Genomic DNA, 14,199 nt, shown 5'->3' on the forward strand with positions numbered 1-14,199 from the left:
GGACACCCACCAGCGTGAAATACTGGAACTGCAAGATAGGAATGCGGACCTCCGATACCAGGTGGACGACCTGGAAAATCGTTCTAGGAGAGCCAACATAAGGATTAAAGGGGTTCTGTTGTAAGCAGCGGGAGGGAATCTGGAGGAGTACAATTGCAGACCATACCACCATATTGCACCGGATCTCGTGCCACAAGAGATTATTATAGACAGGGTTTTCAGAGCAGGGAGACTCGCGACATCCTCAAGGCACCCATAAGTCATTTTAACTTGCAAGCATTACTACAGACAAAAGGAAATCATCATGGCGGCAGCACGAGATTGCAACCACATTGACTTTGAGGGTAATAAACTCTGGCTGTATCAGGACCTTTCACCCATAACACTACAGGGTGCCACCAACTACAACAAGCTACAGAATTCCTTTAAAAAGAGAGGAGTATGCTACCTCTGGGGCCACCCCTTCAGACACACATTTGTATGGAAGTCAGAGACCCACAGTGTAAGCACCCTGGAGAAGTGCAAATAGTGTTACCCTTAACTAAACCCCAAAATGAGGAAGAACTACATCCATTGCAACTAAGTTCAATGGACTCATTGGCACCTCGCAAACGCCCAACAAGTCAGAAGAAGGGAAAGACGGTAGACCTACTGCAATTGAAAGCCGTAGTGAAGGGGCAGATCTACTCAGACAGTTGAAACCTCAGGAGCACACCTCTGAAATGGACAATGACTGATAGATAAATGATTGGCATAGGCATTGATTTGAGTCCTCATATGAGCATTCCTCCTCTCTGATGGCACTCCACGATAAAGGGCTGGGGAGGCCATCTCCGATCGCTGAGAAGACATGATCCGCCGGGGTCCTTGACCTCATGGAAGGGAACTGTGCAGAGACTGGGATGCCTGGCCCTGGACCCCATCCTATTGGATTGAAGCGATACTGAGGAAAGCCACAATGGCTCTTGTTTTGGTTTATATGTTTGTCTCTTCATATTATCTCTTTCTACCTTTCCATCTACATCCTACGCAGTACGAGTTCTCAGTGGCATGACATAGCTACATATGGGAAATTCAGTGGCTACCCTCAAACATACAGGGACACGATTCACAGATATGTAATTACACCCTGAACCCACAATGGTACGCATTATTAGTTACAACATCTGGGGGCCTAATGCACCCGCAAAGGGGTTGGCATTTCTATCCAAGTGGTTTGACAGGCAATACCTCTCTTCGGGTAAAGGGAAAAAAGCAGGTGTGTGGCTATTCTACTGGCTACCCATTTTCCAGGTAGGGTGACACAGATTCAGGCTGACATTCCTGGCAAATTATTATCAGTTCGCATTACACTACATTTGCATACATTCACCCTAGCTGCACTGTATGCACCTAACGAACATCAGGAGGTGTTTATACTAGAGGGCCTAGATAAAGTGATGGCCACCATGGGTAGGGCTGTGCTCATTGTAGGGGACTTTAATTTGGTGCCTGATACTGGACTGGATCGGTCGGTGCTGCGAGTGGGACAGACAGGGGCATTCTCAATGCAGACGCTGGAGAAATTAGCAGATTATGGGTTTACAGATGTTTGGTGGCATCGTCACCCTAAAGAGAAAGATTACACTTTTTATTCAGCAGCTCGGAAAACATATGCACGGGTTGATCTCCATCTAGCTATACCTCACTTTCCACAATAGATCATGCAGGCTAATATAGGCACAGCTGCTCTCTTGGATCATGCCCCACTCCATGTGACAACCTCTTCCCCCAAACCGACCACACAGCAGTGTTCTTGTCATCTTAACCTCCGACTCCTTACCAGTGAAACACACATCTCCGAAATGACAGTTAGTTGAGGTACTGTCAGCGATCTCCCAGCTCCAACCTGGGAAGGCTCTGGGAGGGATAGCTATTCCGTTGAATTTTGTAAATTATTCTCTAAGCAATTGGCCCCAATAGTAACACGTATGTACAATTTATTTGGGGATATGGGCTCCCTTTCACCCTCTATGAAACTCGCCTTCATTACAGTCCTGCCCAAGCCGGGTAAAGACCCATTATGTTGCTCATCATACAGACCAACTTCATTAATCAAGGTGGACGCCAAGATCTTCACATCTATATTGGCGAATCGACTTGCAAGTCATTATAGACCCGGTTCAGGCCGGGTTCATCCCTGAATGCAATTGTAGCAATAAGACATGATCCATATGCCACCTACTGGATAAATCCCAGTGCTCTCAAATACCGGCATGGAAGCTCTCTATAGATGCTGAAAAGGCATTTGACCAGGTACATTGGCCATACTTGTTTGCAGTATTGCCGTGGGTGGGAATGGGCAAGAGATTTATTAACTGGATACACAGTATTTACAATGGACCACAGGCAATGGTTGGGGTTAACGGGTTATTGTCATCCCCAATCCCGGTGACTAGAGGCACTAGACAGGGCTGCCGGCTGTCTCCATTACTTTTTGCACTGTATATTGAACCCATGGCATAGCGTATTAGACAAAACCCCTTGATAACAGGTATTACATGCAGGGTTCGAGATCATAAACTAGCACTATATGCGGATGCCCTCCGTTCCTTGCCTCCAGTGATGGAAGAGCTAGAGCTCTTTGGGAGAACTTCTGATTTTAAAGTGAATATACAAAATTTAACAGTCCCAGCATTAACACTGACTATTCTGCAACAACAATTTCCATTTGATTGGACTGCAGGGGGAGTGGGATACTTGGGACTTAACATTCACTCTACTACTGTTCAAACTATCATTTTCGGCTTTGGTGCTTTATTAGCAAAAACATGGGGGGACTTACACAAATGGAAGAACCACACACTTTCCTGGTTGGGCCGTATCACAGCAGTAAAAATGACTTTACTACCCAAAATTCTATATGTGATGCAGACGCTGCCTCTAGCTCCATCTCCACAGATTTTAGATAAGCTACAGCGTCACAGTGAGGAGTTAATTTGGGAGGTAAAGAAGGCACGTATTGCCAAGAAACAGACTTACTTACTGATGAAGATGGGTGCTTGGGGATCCCTCACCTTACCCACTCTTACCAATTAGCTCAACTGTGATATTTAGTGAAGGGGAGCAGGTCCCACATAGAAAAACATTGGTGCTTCATAGATCAGGCTGTTGCAGACATCCATATATAGAAGATACCATGGCTTCCTAAATCATATGGACCAGGAGTGTATATCTCTCCTATTCTGAGAGCCACAATGGGTGTGTGGGATAGAATACAGATGAATAAGAAGCTCTCCAGATGAATTTCCTCCCTCACTCCCATCATGAATCATCCAGACTTCCCCCAGCTCCCCAGGGCTCCAGTTATTTAGCATAGCTGCAACTAAATTGTAAAAGGATCGGTGATTTCTTTGATGAATCAGGCGTGCTGACCTTTCCTCAAATCCAGCAGCACTATGGTCTTCCCGAAACTGCCTGATGGCAGTATCTAGCTATTAGTCATTGGGTCACACAACCCTCAATTAAGCCCCACGTGAGTCGTCCTCTGATCCCATTTGAGAAATGGCTCCTGACTAGAGGCACTGACAAATGCATTCTTTCTGATATCCATGCCTTTCTCAATAATATGCAGCCTCCCTGTAAATCTTTGGCACAGTGTTGGTGGGAAAAGGAATGTGAGCACTCCTTTACACCTACGGAGTGGTCAGATATCCTTCTACGGGCCACCTCCTAAGCCTGTAGTGTAATGGGGAAGGAAACCTTATTAAAAGTTGTGCATTACTGGTATTATACACCGGCCAGAGTAGCTAAGTGGAGGGGAGATAGGGAGGCACATTGCTGGCAGAGACTTTAATTCACCTTCTCTGGAAATGTCCGAAACTCCATTGTGACTGTTCTGAGGTCTTAGATGCCCTTGATAGGAAGTATAATGTACAGATACCAAGATATCTGAGTTATGTCTTCATGGGCTTACCGGATGTTCTACATTATCCCCTGTCATCCTTAAGGGGACGGGCTGTTACGTTAGCCATCTGTGCAGCTAAACAAGTGTTGTTGGCATGTTGGGGCACAGAAACCATACCGACTCATTTAGACTGGCTTCATAAACTATGGGTCCTGCTCAGCATGGAGAAATTGACTGCCACAGCGGAACAAAGACTCCCCCGATTTGACAAAACTTGGGGACCCTGTCTGACATATCTTTCACAGGAATTTATAGAACTTACATACTTACGACTACTCTGTCTCACCCCCAAAGACCTGATATTAACCTAGTTCCCATTACTATAGACAAGGATCCTGGAGGACTATACAGCATGAATCCCACAATAGCAGTACAATTGTATTCAGCCACTCAATAATATGGGCATTTCTTTTCTCTTTTTCTGCCTTCACCTACTGTTACCTCTTTCTTTTGGTCTGTGGTTGTGGGTGAGAGTTTGTATGACATTACAAACCTTGATAAAACTGAATACAAAGATTTTAACCTAAAAAAAAGATTAAAAAATAAGACAAGGGGCCAGGGTAAAATCACCCTGCCCACTAAGTTCTAGTGCTGGGGTGCCAGAGGGAACCCCCCCCACACTCTCCCCGGCCTGAAAAACACTTAAAAAAAGTGTTGTTGCAATTTGGCGATGACGTTGCAAATTCACTGGAAAGAAAAATCAAGCACCGGCTGCCGTGCTTGTTTTTAATAAACCCAAAGGGCCAGGTCCCGGGGGCATTGACATTTTTAATGAGGGAGGGCCACCCAGCCCCCCTGCAGCCCTGGGGACTGCCACCTCCCTGGGGCTTTAAAGAGATAATGTGCAGGGGGGGCGTGCATCCCCCTCATTCTCAAGGACAGCCAACTTCCCCAGAGGCTTTAAAGAGATACATGCTGGGGCCTGCGCGGTCTCCCAACAGCCCCAGGAACCACCACTTCCTGGGGCTTTAAACAAATACAATGTGGGGCGTACGGCCCCCTCACAGCCCCGGGGACCACCCCCTCCCCGGGGCTACAATTAAAGAATGAAGGAGGTCCGCCACCTCCCCAGGCTTTAAACAAATATAATGTGAGGGGTTGTGCAGCCCCTTCACAGACTTGGGGACCGCCACCTCCCTGGGGATATAGAGAGATACAGTGCAGGTGGGGGCTGCGTGAGCCCCCTGCAGCCTTGGGACCGCAGCCCCCCCAGGGCTTTAAAGAGATACAGTGCAGGGGGGGCTGTGTGGCCCCCCTGCAGCCATGGGGACTGCCACCTCCCTGAGGTTTTAAACAAATACAATTCAGGGCGCACAGCCCCCTCGCAGCCCCGGGGACCTCCATCTCCCCAGTGCTGCAATAAAAGAATGGAGGAGGTCCGGTGTGTACCCCTGAGCTCTGGGTACCACCACCTCCCAGGGACTAGGTTACCTTGGAGGGGGGCAGTGTGATCCCATTGCAGAGCCAATAATGCCCAATACTGCCCTGGTGACTGTAGATCCAATAATGGCCCTGGGGACCACCACCCCCCACGGCCGGCTCCTGCCATGTCCCAGGGACATAGATGTTTGTGTTTTCTTAGTGGGAGCTGACAGCTCCCACCAAGCAAAAGCAGATAAAGTCCATTTTCCGCCAGCGGAGCTGTCAAACAGCTCCTGCTGGCAGAAACCAGAACTGATGAAAACATTGCTCCCACAAGCAGGGAGGTGCTTTTCAAAGCAGCTCCCTGCTTCTGGGAGCAATGCTGACTTCCTCAGGATGCATGGAGATAGCTAGGACTGCAGTGGCCTTGAGGGTCCCCCACGGTCCCACCACTGTCTCTCTTCCATTGTCCAGATTGTCATTACAATGGTCTCTCCACACAATGACTTCCAAGAGTAAGACGAGCAAGATGTCTGGCACGAATGTTATAGTTATATTTGGATGCCAAGTGGAACAGAGTCACTGTTGGGCTAATGGTCAAGGTATTGTGCTGTCACTCAGTAGGCTGAAGGTTCAAATCCTAGTATCGCTAGGCAATATGTTTGTTTATTTACTTGTGTTTTGAAATATCTGATTCTAAGTAGATCATTCATCAAAGCCTGAAAAACTCTCTATCTCTCTCCCTCTCACTCTCTCTCTCTCCCTCAATTTCTCTTTTTCAATCTCTTTCTTCCTCTCACACACCCACTCAGACCCTTATGCACCGACTCAGATGCTAAAGCACCCATTCACAGACACACTCAGACCCTTGTGCACCCACTCACAGTCCTACTCAGACCCTCACATACCCACTTACAGAACCACTCAGACTCTCACACACCCACTAAGACCCGCTGAAACCCTCACGCGCCCACTCACAGACCCCTACAGACACTGAAGCACCCACTCACAGAACCACTAAGACACTGATGCACCTACTCTCACACCCACTCTTACACCCAGATGCACCCTCTCACGCCTATTCACAAACCCAGACAGACGGGCAATGGCAGTACGCAGCGCAGGTTTGGGTGGTTATAGGGATTGACCACATAGCCTGGCTGCAGGCCCTGTTGCCAACCCCCGCTGTGCACGGCCAAAGGCCATGCGCAGCATGGGGTTGGGTGTTTATAGGGGTTGGCTGCAAGTCTTTGGCCGTGGGCAGCACAGGGTTAGGTTATTATAGGGGTTGGCCGAAGGCCGTACACGCCCGTGTATAGTAATGAAAATTACTTTATGTGAAAAAAAAATAGAAATTCACTGAAGAAAAACGAAGGTTACAGCGACGTTATAGTTAGGAAATAGAATTAAAATAACCAAGGGGCATACGTTTACATAGGAAATTGATTTTTTCGTTCGCTGATAACTACTGCACCATTCCCATAAAAATGTTCATCCTCCCCTGCCCCTTCCTAGAAGGTTTGAGGGTGATCCATCAAGTGGGGAGCTGAAAAAAAGAGGAGGTCCCAAAAAGCATTTTACTCATGCAATTTTCCACAGGAAATTTAGGCAAAGCTACAACCAAAATGGCTGAACAGAATTACACTAAATTTGGCAGAAAGCTATGGCCCTCATTATGACCCTGGTGGTCTTCTGACCGCCAGGGTTAATGTGGAGGTATTACCGCCAACAGACTGGCGGTACATTCCGCCACATTATGAGTGTGGTGGGTTGGCCTTAGCCAACCCACCACTTCTCCATTCATACCACAGAGTACCGGCAGAGAATTATGAGCCGGCCTACCACCGTGGTTTCCGTGGTGTTAGCAACGCCAAGAAAACCATGGCAGCAGGCCCTACCGCTGACATGGAATTCCTTCCCTGTCACCAGTAGGTGGCGCCCCATCCCCCCAACACTCACCTGATACCCCCCACCCTACCTCCATCCACACAACCTCAGCTCCATCCAAACACCCCCTTCGACCTCCCTCCATCCAAACACCCCCTATACACGCATTCATCCCCCTCTTCCCCATGAACGCACACAGACACCCACATGCACAACATATACACCCATTCACATGCACTGGCATACACGCATTCACATACGCATTCGTCAAGACATACTCACACATACTCTTACACACAGAGACACTGACATGAAGACACGCACTCAATTCATCACTCTTACATGCATTCACCCACACGCATACAACCATGCATACAACGCAACACATACAGACGTAGTCACACACGCACTCACACACTCATACACACACACACAACCTTGGGCAAGGAGGTCATCCGGCAGGGAACGGGAAGGGGCACTGCTACCGCCAGCAGCGGCACGCCAGCAGAACACCGCCAGGCTGTATTTCTGCTCAAAATATGGCTGGCGGCGTTCTACTGGTGGGGCCGTGCTGGTGTTAGCAGTGCCAGGTCACCACCGTCTGCCAGTATGAACACTGCCAGATTTCCTCCCTTATTGTGGCGGAAGTCAGGCAGTGCTCATAATCTGGCGGACGGATGGTTACCGATGCGATGGTATGTGTGAGGCCGTCATTGCGGCGGTAGGCAGTTATTACCTCCAATGTTATATTGAAGGCCTATATCTTTACCCAGAATGTTTTTTTTTATTCAGTGTAGGCTCGTTTAGAAGTTTTTATGAAATTAAGATTCAAAATGTATAGCTATCTAGAGAAGTGGGACTACCAAAGGACCAGTAGATTAAAAGATGTGATCTGATTGGCTGCTACATCACATCAAAAAGTTGTTTCACAGCTATTTTAGGACTCATGGGCCTCTCTCTCCTTGTCCTGAAAAAACATAAGGAAACTTGAATTGGGGCAGGGTAGGTATACCCTGACACTATAGGCCGGAATGAATACCTTGGGGCCAAAATGTACAAAAAATGTCCTTTCAGTACTGTGAAAGCACCGCAGTACAGTATACTCACAACGGTACAGCAGAATAAAAAAAGAGAAAAGGACAGGACATGCCTTTTACATTATAATTGCCCATCCCTGGGAACTTTCCCCCGAGGTCGGTTCATTTTCTTTTTTTTACACAGATGGGAAGGCAAGCATGCATATGCCTCCTCTCTGAGCAACTTAGGGACACCATCCCTCAGGGTCCAGCATTTTTTATTGAGGCCAAGGACCCCATCATCAGGCCCCAGTGTTAGGAGTGAGCAAAGTGTGCACCGTTGCAGCAGCACAGTGGCAGTATGCCAACCAGCATCTCATGCCCATTTCCAGGAGGAGCGTGGCTTCCACCGTAGTAGAGGAACCCTGTTCTGATGGAGTGGTCAGAGAGAATAAAGATGCTGGCTCTCTCACTCGGAAACAGTGGTGCCATCTGGATGGGGAGCCAGTTGGACAGCACAGGAGTGGGCTCCTCGTGCTACCCTAGCATCAACAAGGACTCTGGGTGCTCCAAGTAGGATGAGGTACTTAGAACAAAATAAAATGAAAAAAGCACAAGGCGTGTAGTCGGATTCACAAAGGGCAGCCAGATAAACCTGCTCTGATATTCACTGACCCAGCGAGGAAGCATCCCATATTGTCCTGCAAGGGCTTCTGGGGCTATTCTCACTCCTTGTGTGCCCTGGGTAGGGTTATGGAACTACTTTACTTTGGTAGTGCTGAAGTGTTGTGAGGGGCTGCTGAATGCACGGCAGCACCTTAGAAATGGTTATAAAAAGAACCCAAAAGTCTCCTGTTTCGTTGAATTCACGACACAGGGGAGTTTTACATTATTTTAAAAGTACCCCAGTGCTGGAGCCTTTGCTTTATAGTGTAGCAGTGCAGAGACCCCTTGTGGAAAGATTCTATTGCTGCATTTTGTGAGCTGTAGTGTGTTAAAAAAAGACATTTTAAACTTAAGAAGAGTTGAAATTCACCAATTATAGTTACTGAAGTTACTGTAACTCACGCCCTCGACATGCACTGTTTGTTACCTACTATACTGCATCACTCATGACATATTCTATGACTACATCATTGATAACAACTGTGCATGGCAGAGGCGCAAGTTATAGTTTTTCAGGTAAGTAAAGTATAACAGGTGAATTTCAGTGTTTTTTTTCTTTTAAATGTCACTTTAGCGTTTTTTTTAGTGAATAGTAATATCTATCTATCTACCTATCTATCTATCTATCTATCTATCTATCTATCTATCTATCTATCTATCTATCTATCTATCTATCAATCAAGTAAACACTGTTAGAAATTGGGGGACATATTTATACTCCGTTTGCGCCGAATTTGCGTCGTTTTTTTCGACGCAAATTCGACGCGAAACTAACTCCATATTTATACTTTGGTGTTAGACGCGTCTAGCGCCAAAGTTCATGGAGTTAGCGTCATTTTTTGGCGTGAACACCTTCCTTGCGTTAATGAGATGCAAGGGAGGCGTTCCCGTCTTAAAAAATGACTCCCAGGCATGTGCGTGGTATTTATACTCACGGGCAAAAATGACGCCCGGGAGTGGGCGGGGCAAAAAACCCTGCATTTGCGCCTCTTTTTAACGCCTGGGTCAGGGCAGGCGTTAAGGGACCTGTGGGCACAGAATGAGCCCAGAGGTGCCCTCCCCTGCCCCCAGGGACACCCCCTGCCACCCTTGCCCACCCCAGGAGGACACCCAAGGATGGAGGGACCCATCTCAGGGAAGAAAAGGTAAGTTGTGGTACGTATTTCTTTTTTTTTTTTTGTGGCATAGGGGGGCCTGATTTGTGCCCCCCTACATGCCACTATGCCCAATGACCATGCCCAGGGGACATAAGTCCCCTGGGCATGGCCATTGGGCAAGGGGGCATGACTCCTGTCTTTGCTAAGACAGGAGTCATGTTAATGGGGGATGGGCGCCAAAAAAAAATGGCGCAAATCGGGTTAAGACGATTTTTTTGCCTCAGCCTGACTTGCCCCATTTTGAGACGCCCATACGCCATTTTCCCCTACGCCGGCGCTGCCTGGTGTACGTGTTTTTTTTTCACGCACACCAGGCAGCGCCGGTCGGCTAACGCCGGCTAACGCCATTCTATAAATACGGCGCCCGCATGGCGCTTCAGAATGGCGTTAGACGGCGCTAATTTTTTTGACGCTAAACTGCGTTAGTGCAGTTTAGCGTCAAAAAGTATAAATACGGACCTGGGTCTTTGGTTGGCAGTCAGGTTACCCCCTGTCCAAGCAAGGACCCTCACTCTAGTCAGGGTAAAGGAGAATCACCCTCAGCTAATCACAGCTCACCCCCTTGGCAGCTTGGCACGAGCAGGCAGGCTTAACTTCAGAATCTAGGTGTAAAGTATTTGTACCAACACACACAGTAACTCAGTGAAAACATTACTAAAGGACACAGCACAGGTTTAGAAAAATATGAAATATTTATCTAATCAAAAGAAGACCAAAACAACAAAAATCCAACATACACAAGTTATTAATTAAAAAGCAAAAAGAGTCTTAAATCCTTGAGAAAACAGGTAAAACACTGTTAGCATTGAAAAGTACCTGGGTAGCGTCAAAATAACACACACAACACGAAAAAGGTAAGCAGTGAGTCAATGTTTCACTTTTTTCACTCGCAAGCGGGACGTGCATTGTTTCGCCTTCTCCGGTAGGGATGGGGTGTGTCGTTTTTCCTCCCCGCAGGGGAGGGATGCATCGATCCAGGCAGCACTCGGGACGGGCAGGCGTTGTTCGTTTTTATGCACCCAGCAAGGTTTGCATCAAAAATCCTGCCGCACGGTATCAAGAAAACCGCTCAATGTGGGTTGGGACGTTAACAGCCTCCATCAGCGGGTGTTGCACGTCGTTCTTCCAGCTCCATGCATCGATTTTCCAGCCGCGATGCCAGTGGAGCATCGATTTCTGCCGCGAAGCCGGCGGCACGTCGTTTTTCACCTGCGTCTCGGAAGGCCCAGTCTTGGTCTGCCTTTCACCTTCCAAGGCCCCAGGAACTGGATAGGTCACCACTTGGCAGGGCAGGGTTTTCATCAGAGAGTTCAGGTGCTGGCAGGAGAATTCTTTGATGGCCTTGAGACTTCAACAACAGGAGGCAAGCTCAGGGCAAGCCCTTGGCGATTTCTTCACAAGCAGGAATGCACAACAAAGTCCAGTCTTTGTCCCTTTGCACAGGCAAAAGCAGCCACTGCAGGATAGCTCCACAAAGCACAGTCACAGGCAGGGCAACACTTCTCCTCAGCTCTTCAGCTTTTCTCCAGGCAGAGGTTCCTCTTGAATTCCAGAATTGATCTATAGTCTGTAGTTTTGGGTGCTCTTTTTATACCCATTACGACCTTTGAAGTAGGCTTATTTCAATGGAAAGTCTCTCTTGTTTGTGAAAACCTGCCTTGTCCAGGCCAGGCCCCAGACACACACCAGGGGGTTGGAGACTGCATTGTGTGAGGGCAGGCACATCCCTTTCAGGTGTAAGTGACCACTCCTCCCCTTCCTCCTAGCACAGATGGCTCATCACGATATGCAGGCTACACCCCAGCTCCCTTTGTGTCACTGTATAAAGAGAGGTGCAAACAGGCCAACTGTCAAACTGACCCAGACAGGGAATCCACAAACAGGCAGGGTCACAGAATGGGTTAAGCAAGAAAATGCCCACTTTCTAAAAGTGGCATTTTCAAACATACAATCTTAAAACCAACTTTACTAAAAGATGTATTTTTAAATTGTGTGCTCAGGGACCCCAAACTCCACATGCCTATCTGCTCCCAAAGGGAATCTATACTTTAATCATGTTTAAAGGCTGCCCCATGTTAACCTATGAGAGAGATAGGCCTTGCAACAGGTAAAGAACTAATTTGGCAGTATTTCACTGTCAGGACATATAAAACACATTAGTATATGTCCTACCTTAAACATACACTGCATCCAGCCCATGGGGCTACCTAGGGCCTACCTTAGGGGTGTCTTACATGTAAGAAAAGGGAAGATTTAGGCCTGGCAAGTGAGCACACTTGCCAAGTCGAATTGGCAGTTAAAATCTGCCCACACAGACACTTCAGTGCCAGGTCTGAGCCATGTTTACAGGGCTACTAATTTGGGTGGTACAACCAGTGCTGCAGGCCCACTACTAGCACTTCATTTACAGGCCCTGGGCACCTCTAGTGCACTGTACTAGGGACTTACCAGTAAATCAAATATGCCAATCATGGATAAACCAATCAACCATACAATTTGCACAGAGAGCTCTTATGCACTTTAGCACTGGTTAGCAGTGGTAAAATGCTCAGAGTCCAGAAACGAACAACAGGTCAGAAAAAAGAGGAGGCAGGAGGCAAAAAGATTGGGGATGACCCTGCATAAGCAAAAAAAGTACAACACACACCCACACATACACACACACGGTGTCAGACTCACTATGTTGTTACAGTTTGGGCAGTTTCCATAGGAAGAGTTTTTTTGTTTGGTTAATAAATGTGAAGCCTTTTGGCGAATTTACATGAAACTTTAAAAAAACAAAGGGCCTGATTTAGTTTTGCACAGTGGGTTATTTTGTCACAAACGTGATAGAAATCCTGTCCGCCCTGTTACAATTCTATTATAGCGAATGGAACTTGTAATATGGCAGACAGGATATCTACCATGTTTGTGATGGTTTTGCCCCTCTGCCAAACTCTAAATCAAGCCTAGAGTTCTTCCACCTCAGCTCCTTCTTGAAATGTTTTGCACTGATCCATGAAACAGGAGCTAAGAAAAATAGGGGGGAGGCAAAACATTGATTTCCCAGGTTAATTCCCATAGACAAGTTCTGTCAAAGTTACAGAAAATAGCGAAATGGAATTATATTAAATTTGGCAAAAGTTAATAACTTCACGCTGAAATCATACTTTTTGTGATTTGGTGTAAAGCCCTTAAGCTGTTTTTGAAAAATTAGCATTTAAAGAAGGGATCAGGCTGGGCATTAAGGAATTAAAAATAAAGGTATACATGGATCGATAGTATGCAGAAATGCACTGTTTGGCTACTTTAAAAGGGACTAGACAATCTTGATTATTTGGCAACAACTTAAACAATATATTGTGACAGCACAGGACTCAGGGACATGGTCCCTCTATCCTGCAAATGAATTAAAAAAATAAGGGGGCAGGTTGGGAACACCCAAAAGTATCACCATTTGATGGGTTGGCCACAACATGGAAACTAAGTTGTAGCAGCCAGTAAAGGACCCCTGGGCATGGGCCCTATTGAAATGATTGTAAGAAAACTGTATTTTTTAGGGTCACAAAAAGGAGATGATATAAAGTATGATAACTGAATTTAGTTAAAATCCAAATCATTGGTTGGTAGTTCCATACTCATTTTAGGAATTGTGGTATGCCTTAAGCTAATTGTACCCTGTGACAAATGTTGACTCTCTTCTGGGACTTTATGAACGGTGAAAACTGTTTTCTTTCATAATTTTCTTATAGATGTTATGGAAGTTCTTATAGCAGCTAAAATAAGGCCACATTTTCTATAAATGCCCACTATCTCCTCAGGCATGTGAGAATAAAGACTGACATTCTGGATAAAACATGTACTTACAGTAGAAGCATCCTGTCAGCTGATTCAACTGTATTCTACTGTGCTCCACTGCAGCCGCCCAGTGTGTTCTAAACAACAACTAGGGGGCTAACAATCTGTAGTTATGACAAACGTGTGGCACACCCGAAGCCATCTTGAAGCATTCCCTTCAGTAATGAAGAAAATGAGGTGGTTCTATTTGTCATAGAAATTATGGTTAGTGCTCTAGAAATGTAAAATGAGGGCACATCTTCTATGAGTTCTCAATTATCTTTTCCATCCATGTCAGGAAAACATTCTGACATGCAGAGTGAAATGTGTATTTCCAACACTAGCAGCT

Source organism: Pleurodeles waltl, chromosome 6 (assembly GCF_031143425.1).
Source record: "Pleurodeles waltl isolate 20211129_DDA chromosome 6, aPleWal1.hap1.20221129, whole genome shotgun sequence".
In the NCBI taxonomy this organism is placed as follows: Eukaryota; Metazoa; Chordata; class Amphibia; order Caudata; family Salamandridae; genus Pleurodeles; species Pleurodeles waltl.